Source organism: Barbus barbus (assembly GCF_936440315.1).
Source record: "Barbus barbus genome assembly, chromosome: 20".
Classification (NCBI taxonomy): domain Eukaryota; kingdom Metazoa; phylum Chordata; class Actinopteri; order Cypriniformes; family Cyprinidae; genus Barbus; species Barbus barbus.
The window spans coordinates 18752386-18761518 of NC_136748.1; positions in this window are offsets into that span (position 1 = coordinate 18752386).

Sequence of the window (9133 nt, forward strand, 5' to 3'; positions counted from 1 at the left end):
ATAGGCGTAATGGTTTTTATACTGAACAAACTGTGTGTGCTATTGCCCTACACCAACCCTACACCTAAACTTAGCCCTCACAGGAGACTTTGTGCATTTTTAGATTTTCAAAAATTACACCATTTAGTATGTTTTTTAAGCCTTTTGAATTACGGGGACATAGGCAGTGTCCTCATAAACCACCTTCATATTGTAATACCTCTGTCATACCCATGTCATTATACAAATTTGTGTCCTCATAAACAACATAAACATGCACACACACACACACACATATGGACAATATTTAAATTATGTAATGTCTAAATATAAAAAAAACTAAGAAAATAAATGAAATATGAATTTAAACCAATAAATAGCTGATACAAAAAATTCTATTTGTCTTATTAAATTAAATGTAAACAACTAAAATGGATGAAAATGGATAGGCCTATTCTTTATAATATTTACTGATGATTACATTTAACAGTGTAATTAAATTATTAGTGATTTAAACATCGACTTTAAGTGAGCGTTAGATGATGGCAAATGTTATTGAAATGAAAATATAGGGGAAATAAGTTTGAAATGTACATATTCTAAATGGTCGGATTCTGATAAATCAATCACACAATTAATTGAACAAAAATAAATCTGGCCAATAACCAATATGGCACCAAAATATCATGTAGCCCAAGCTCTCTTTTTAAGACACACATGGAAAAATGGTTCCTTATTCTACATATTACAGTCTTGACTAGTGGATAATAATCAATTTACTTAATATCAGAAATGATACTAAATATATCACACTTTTGTTGATAAAACCGCTTTGTCAATGGAAAACGCCAGAATGCAGGGTCACACATCTGTTATGAATGTCGTTTCAGCTGGTTCTTCCTGCACCGGCTGACGCAGCACTTTTTCACAGTGGCTTTCTTACATTCTCAATTAAGACTCCAAGAAGGTTCCTCACTGCACCAAACTCATATCAGCTCAAACAGCTCCGCAGGGAGTGTATGCCACCCTCCCGGTGGCCACGTGATATGTGAGGCAATTCGGAGTGAATAAATAATTTTCATGCTTCAGCACTGTGCTAGATTTCATTAAAGACTGACACATCATTGTTCGATTACAAGGGACAAACTAGAGGTGCTCTGTAAACTCATCATCTGCACAGCTGTCTTCTGCCTTTCACTTTTACAAATTTAAATGCATGTTCATGGTAGATGCTTTCTTGTCAAAGTGAAGCACATGAAAGTGCAAGGCAGTAGTTAAAAACACAGTGGGGAAATTTTAACAAATTTATACAGTTGCAGCAACTTTGTACAAGGTATTTCAGAGCAAACGGCATCTTAATAATATATGTGTGACCTTGGACCACAAAACCCTAATGGTCAATTTAGATTTTTTTTTTTTTAATTATTGAAATTGAGATTTATGATCTGAAAGCTGATAAATAAGCTTTCCATTGATGTATGGTTTGTTAAAATCAGACAATATTTGGCCGAGATACAACTATTTAAAAATCTGGAATCTGAGGGTGCAAAAAATCTAAATATTGAGAAAATCGCCTTTAAAGTTGTCCAAATTAAGTTCTTAGCAATGCATATTACTAATCAAAAATTAAGTTTTGATATATTTACGGTAGGAAATTTACAAAATATCTTCATGAAACATGATCTTTTCTTAATATCCTAATGATTTTTCACATAAAAGAAAAAAAATCAATAATTTTGACCCATAAAATGTATTGTTGGCTATTGCTAAAAATATACCCCAGCGATTTAAGGCTGGTTTTGTGGTCCAGGGTCACATATTAGTATACTTATAAATATATTTTAAATGACGTTGCTGACATTCATTTCTACACAAACACTATATACATTAGACATGAAGATGCAACAATATAAAAATTCTGGCTTGTATCAATAGGATAATTATTTTCATTTTATATCTGATAACCAATAATGGCCTATATTAAAAGTCTATATTTTTGTCTAAATAATTAAAACACATTAAAAAAATATAAGGAAGACTATATAAGATAATATTTTTTTTTAAATCACTTTACAATATGGTTCATTTGTTAACCCTCTGGGGTCTGAGGTAATTTTGGGGCCCTTGAGATGTGTTGACGCCCTGATATTTGTGCTTATTTCAGCTACTTATACTATTGACCAACATGTATTTTTTTTGTATTCAGCACAAACTATGTTACAATAATATGTGACCAAGGTGGATGTACATGTTTGCATTTGTTAGAAAAAAAACTATGCGTGGTTAGTAAGTTTTGGGGAAAAAAATGTAGCTGAAACACTAAATCGTCCTGAATAAGACTTTTGTGTAATCAGTCTTCTAGGCTAGAATATTTACTTCAAAATTATGTGAAAATCATTCATCTTACTCATTCACAGAAAACAATATATTGATTTAAATTTTTAAAGACATGTTTTGTGATCGAAAGCCAATATGCGAGGGAGTGGTAATAGCCTTGAATATTAAGTGATCTCACCTGAGAGACAAAGGACCCTCCCCTAAAGGCTGTGTGACTGTGACTGAGGCAGGTAAGAGATAATGTGAGGAGACTGAAAAAAATGGGGTTTTTAAATTATAAAATAATGCATTATCTAAAATTAACTAACAATGAGCAATACATTTGTTACAGTATTTATTAATCTTTGTTAATGTTAATTAATAATGGTATTAAATAATGTTAATTAGCTACAACTGTTCATTGTTAGTTCATAGTTCATGACCTTTAATGAATATTAACAGATAAAACTTTGGATTTTAATAATGTGTTAGTAAATGTTGAAATAAATATGAACTGAGATTAATTTATGACTTACAAGTATTTTTTATTTTTAGTACAATACAAAAGCTTTAACACTTGCACTCTCTATTTGTTTTCTAACTGCTTGCTTTCTTAGAAAATTAGGCCTCTAACCCTAGACTTCACTATTCTTTTTCTATTCTATTCATTTTATTATAAAAAAGACCCTCTAACACTAGCATACCCCATTCTTTTCCTATTCTATCTACATGTATTATTTTTATTACATATTTAAAAAACACCTTGCTACATGTACTGTGTTAGGCTAACCGACATTTGTCATAGCACTTGCATATTATTGCTCTTTTGTCGTTTTCATTGCTTCTATTTTCCTCATTTGTAAGCTGCTTTGAATAAATGTAAATGAAGTACATTAACTAATTTAGTTAACTAATGTTAACAACTGGAACCTTATTGTGAAGTGTTACCAAATAATAAAAACTAAAATCTTTAGTTGGCTATGAGGGAATTTAGGCATAACAGCAACAACTGTGGCAACAATTGATATTTATTTTGAGATTTGCTATAGCTTATGTTTAAACAGTGTCATTAAATTAATAGTGTTTTTTATATTAACTTTATGTGAGCTTTAGATGATGGGACTGTAAATTACATGAAATTTAAAAAGAAAAAAATAGGGAAAATAGAAGGAAACTGACAGATACTGATTAATTAAGTTATGGTAACAATATATTTTACACCCCTAATTAGGCTCATAACAGATTCATAGTTCAGTGATTTCCAATTTGTAAGATCAGTGCCAAAATAAAAACAACCAATACAACTGTAGACACAAGTGAAGTATTAAGACTAAAGTCACAAAACATAATGTACACAGCAGTGATAAGAATACCGCAAACCCATAAGTAGGTTATTTTAATAGGTTAGTAAGTTTATCTCAAAAATTGAAGCATGCTTTTTACTGTCATTGTATAACTAGTGTTCTGGCAGTTCCGAAAATGTACCCCAACACACAGCGAATCCATCACTTTTGACAGAGAAGGAGATTAGAGGGGAGGTGGGATGTGTCACAAATTAGTGGTTTTAAATCACAAAGGCTTCACGCTGAATTGACTTTCGCAGATGAACAAAAAAACAAGTTTTATCTTAACGCGAGAACTTCCTTAAGCGTCTGTCTCCAACAGAGCTGAGTGAGATATTTTCCCCCTCATTGAAAGGGACGTGGAGGAGAAGTGTGTCAGACTATGTCAAAATCCTACTGTGCCTGTTACCAGTTCAAACTTTTCCCTAGAGTCACACAACCATCCAGCAAACACAGAACAGCCCACAGCCAGGTCACACACACATCAGCATCTGAAAAGAGGTCAAAATAAGGTCATCAGAAATTGCTTTAAAGCCCGGTACAAACCAAGCCGATGAACTAGTGGCGACGAAAGCAGACTGCAGGGTCGGCTCGACACACGATGGCCAAGTAGGGTTTTTTTCTCGCGCACTGGTTTGGCAGCTGAACAGCCAATCAGAATGATCAGATGCCCCGACTGACCGACGAGCTCCGACGCCGATTCAACATGTCGAATCGGCTGAAAACAAGCCGATGAGGATCAACTTCAGCCGACGGCGCAGAACACACTGAGAAAACTTCATCGGCCGACGAACAAAAACTGCCTGACGGCCGACCGTCGGCTTGGTGTGTACCGGGCTTAATACACAAGAATTCTACAACATGAGCTGAACTTTATCTGCAGGGTTTCTGAACAGTTCAGACTGATTTAATGGCATAATCAGCGGTGTTACAAATGACACATGCACTAAACTAAAGAGTTAATCACTCTATCACACTTTCTAACACAATCTATTTGGCCCTTGCAAGGTCAACAGAAAGCTGTCATCTGCAGACCCCCAGAGCCCTAATAAATGTCTCAATTTATCAGTCTTCAGCGTAACTGTGTGGGTGTGTATGTGCTCTCTGGAAGGCTGCAAGCTGCCGCTTCTCTGCGTCCGTTAGTATTTGCCTGTCTCATAAACATGGCCATGTGGCTCTCGCTGTGCTGCTGCCGCCCCACTCGGCTAACCACTCAGCCTCTTATTTCCCAGCATGCATCTGGCAGCCGTCACAAACTATCTTAGTGAGGGGGGCTCGGAGAGAGATGCCAGAATGCGAGCCAACTTGCTTGTCCTCCTGACTTTCACAAAGAGATACATTTTTATATTAATGGCGTTAAACTCTTGGCACACAAATACTTACACAAATGCATCTGCAAATAATATTGACTCAAAAGGTGTGTGATGATTATGACAGTGATGATGATGACGGTAACTCCTCATAGCATGCCTGGATGAAGAAAGAGACAGCGGATGTCAATCATTGTTGTGAAAAAAAAAAAAAAAAAAAAAAAAAAAAAATCACATCTATGTGTGCAGAAAAGGTTCTCAAATCAAATTTCTACTGGAAGAGGATGTGTGATTTACATGTACACACAAATTTATTAATAATACAAGCACATAGATTTATTCTCATCCTCTTTTAAATGTTAATAAACCTGAATTATTCTAAAGTGCATGGCTGCAGTTAATTTGCATAATACATGGGAACATTCTTCTATAAAACCCCACAGGGGCTTTCATCACAACCTGTACAGCCATCAGTATTAATAAATGTATCTTTTCTCGCCCCAACAAACTCTTTTTATATAGGCCAAGAACACAGATGACCAACAGTCCCATCCCAGATCAATCTATAAATGGATCTTGATTTTGGTTCTAAATTTTAGGGGTTAGTAAGATAAGAAGTCTGTAATGCACCAAGGCTGCATTTATTTGAACAAAAATACAGGAAAAAAACAGTAATCGGACCTGGCACCCATAATGTGGTGGTGCACCATCTTGCTGGAAAAATTCAGGGAACGTGCCAGCTTCAGTGCATAAAGAGGGAAACACATCATCATGTAGCAATTTCAAATATCCAGTGGCCTTGAGGTTTCCATTGATGGTGCACCACCACATTATGGGTGCCAGGTCCGAGCATTCCTAGATGAACAGTTTCCTGGAAAGTGGATTGGTCGTCGTGGGCCAGTTGAATGGCCCCCATGGTCTCCCGATCTGACCCCCTTAGAAGAGTGGGAGAAGAGGGTTGCATTGACAATCCAACACAATGGGCAGCACATTGAACACATTTTATAAGTGGTCAGAAACTTGTAAATAACTTATGAACGAATAAAGTTACGTTGAAACCAAGCACACCATTGCTTTTCTTGTGACATTACCAATAAGTTTGATGTGTCACATGGCCCTCTTCCTATTGAAAAAACAAAAGTTGTATCCAAGATGGCCGACTTCTAAATGGCCACCATGGTCACCACCCATCTTGAGGAGTTTGCCCCCTCACATATACTAATGTGCCACAAACAGGACTTTAATATCACCAACCATTCCCATGTTATTACGGTGTAGCCATATAAATGGCCCACCCTGTATTTTAAAAAGTAATTTATTCTTGAGATGGCAAAGCTGAATTTTCTGCAGCCATTACGCCAGTCCTCAATGTCACATGATCCTTCAGAAATCATTCTAATATGCTCATTTGGTGTTTATGAAATATCTACTACTAATAATGATGTTGAAAACAGCTGTGTTGCTTAATATTTTTGGAAACCGACACATTTGTTTAGGATTCCTTGATGGATAGAAAGTTCAAAACAGCATTTATTTGAAATAGAAAGTTAAAATAGTGCTCAAGAAATATTTTTTATTATTATCAATGTTGAAAATATTTGTCCTGCTTTTAAATCAGAGAATCAGGTTCTTTGATGAATAGACCGTTAAAAAGAACATAATTTATTTGGAATAGACATTTTTGTAATGTTATAAATGTATTTACTGTCACTTTTGATCAATTTAATTCATCCTTGCTAAATAAAAATATTAATTTATTTCAGAAAAAAGTACTGACTGCATTTAAATACTTTTAAAACAAAGTGCAAAGTTATAGTGCAAACAAAGTAAGTAAACTGCAAACTCGCTGATGTGTCCTGATTTCTGCCTGTCAGCATTCACACACAGGTCTTGGACACAAATACATTCATACACACAGTTAGTCAATGAAACAAAGAGAGAGCGGATCTATCGTATAGCTGTTGAGGCGTGTGTTGTCCCTGAAAAACAAATCAGAGCGGAATCAAATTTGAGGTGCCCTGAGACAAATGGCATGCTGGAATAAAAAAGTCAATCAGTCTTGAGAGTGGTATTGACAGAGAAACACCAAAATATCACCCCATGCGAGGGAAAGTCAATATTTAAATAAAAAAAGATTTGTCAGTTTGACTAATTTAAAAAAAGGTCTATACCTTGGTTTAGTTGGGCTCCGGCAGCCTTTATTGGCTGAAGGATATGCTTGTTTGCAAAACTGTGTGGGACAATTTTCTTTCTTGTTCTGAAGCATGTCAAATAACTCTTTTCTTGCTACCTGCGTTTACACTGAGAACAGAAATTGTATTTCTTATAACAGCCGGACTCTGAGTGTGACAAGGAACATTTCCAGGAAAAACTATGAGAAGGAGATGGCATTTACTTTATCCTTACTCTTGAGGTGTCAAACAGAGATCGCTCATGTCTGAACATTTCAGTATACTAGAGGAAGTGTATATCACTGTGGTCTAAAATGTAACTCATTGTCCAAAAAGGCTAAGGTCAGATTAGCGGTATAAAGCCAAGGCCATTACAGCCACATCGATTGCTTTTACAGTACTTACATGGATATGGTACAGTATGTCTCAATAGCCTTATGTAATCAGCCAGTGTTTGCATGTTAAAAAACATCTGGAGTCCTTTGGGACACTGGGAAATTTGCGTTTACTGTAAATGGATTTTCAACCAACAATCGAGTGGTGTCTCTTACTAGAACATATGTTAGTACCTGCACCGTTGGCAGTAAATCTATAGCCATCAGTATGTCCAAATGCTGTGTGTTATTAATGAACTCCAGATCATAATAAGAGGGTCTTTAGGGTACTGTAATTACAACGATCTGAGTGTAGCATTCTAAGCCAGCGGGCTAACGGACAGATAATTGGTATATTATCAACTCGTTAGGCTCAGAGCTCATTAAATGTCTACTTGTCTCCAAATCCTTAAAGATGGCATGAAATCGATTGACAAGCACAAATTTTCTTCATTTGTTGATGCATTTCCTATTGAAACAAAAAGTTGGGATGGTACATTAAAGGAGGAGAGATATTTTCTTTCATTTAGGAATAAAAATAAAATAAATAAAAATGACATGCCTGTGCTTCAGGGAGCCATTCTGAATTGTACTGAGAATTTTCTTTTTCAACTAGAAAAGCAAAGTTTGTCGAAGTAAACCTAAAGAGTTGCCTTCAAAGCCTTGTTTGAAAGTTTTGGAAAAAAGATATGAGGAATATTGATAGAACGATCAATTTAGAACAATAACAAAACAACTGATAGAACGATAGCTAGATAGGACGCAGGCTAGCTAGACAGACAGATAGATGTAGGATGTACTCATCAAATATACTATGTCAAATATACTCATCAGTATATTCAGTCTGCTTTCCTAGAACAGAAATACTGCACATTATAAATGTTTATACTGATATGAAATGTACACTAGTACATGGATGACCTCAACGCTAGACTAAAAGTGGAATAAAAGGATAAAAAGTGATGTTTATCTCAAGCTAAAAGCAGTCACATATGTGCTCTATTTAAACGTACAATCACAACAGCATATAATACTGCATCGTGAGAGGGAAAAACTCATGTAAAATAACAAGAGCTCTTGCACAGATTCATTTGAGAGTCAAAAAAGTCCTCCAAATGCATCAGAATATTTAATCACAGCATGTTAAGTTCACTGATTTTCAGACAGTCAAGCTTCTGGCACTCATAAACAAAATGCAGGGCAATTAAGCTCCCAAATCCATAATGATACGGAAGTCCTGCTTATGGCAAGTCCAAATCTTTGCTACTTTCAACAAAAGAACTTCCTCTAAACTACACTGAATGCCCTCATCAGTGCCCCATCATCCTTTATTCTCTGGGTGCTGTCTGGTGGATTCACAGCGTGCAGTGAGAGGCTGAGGAGAGCGCAGGGGGGCGTATGAGAGCTAGTATATCCCAGTGGTCCTCAGTGTGGGCAGCAATGAGTGTCTGAAAAATACAACAGCAGAGCCCAGAATCATCCGTCAAGTTGTTTCCTTGTCACTTTACTCACTTTTAAACACACTGTATGTAATCTGCTCCGTCATTTTGAATCATTTTGACCCATAAACCGTTTTTGGGTTTTATGCACTGAAGTTTGTTTTGTAATGGCATTTATATGCTTTTGTTGTCCAGATATTA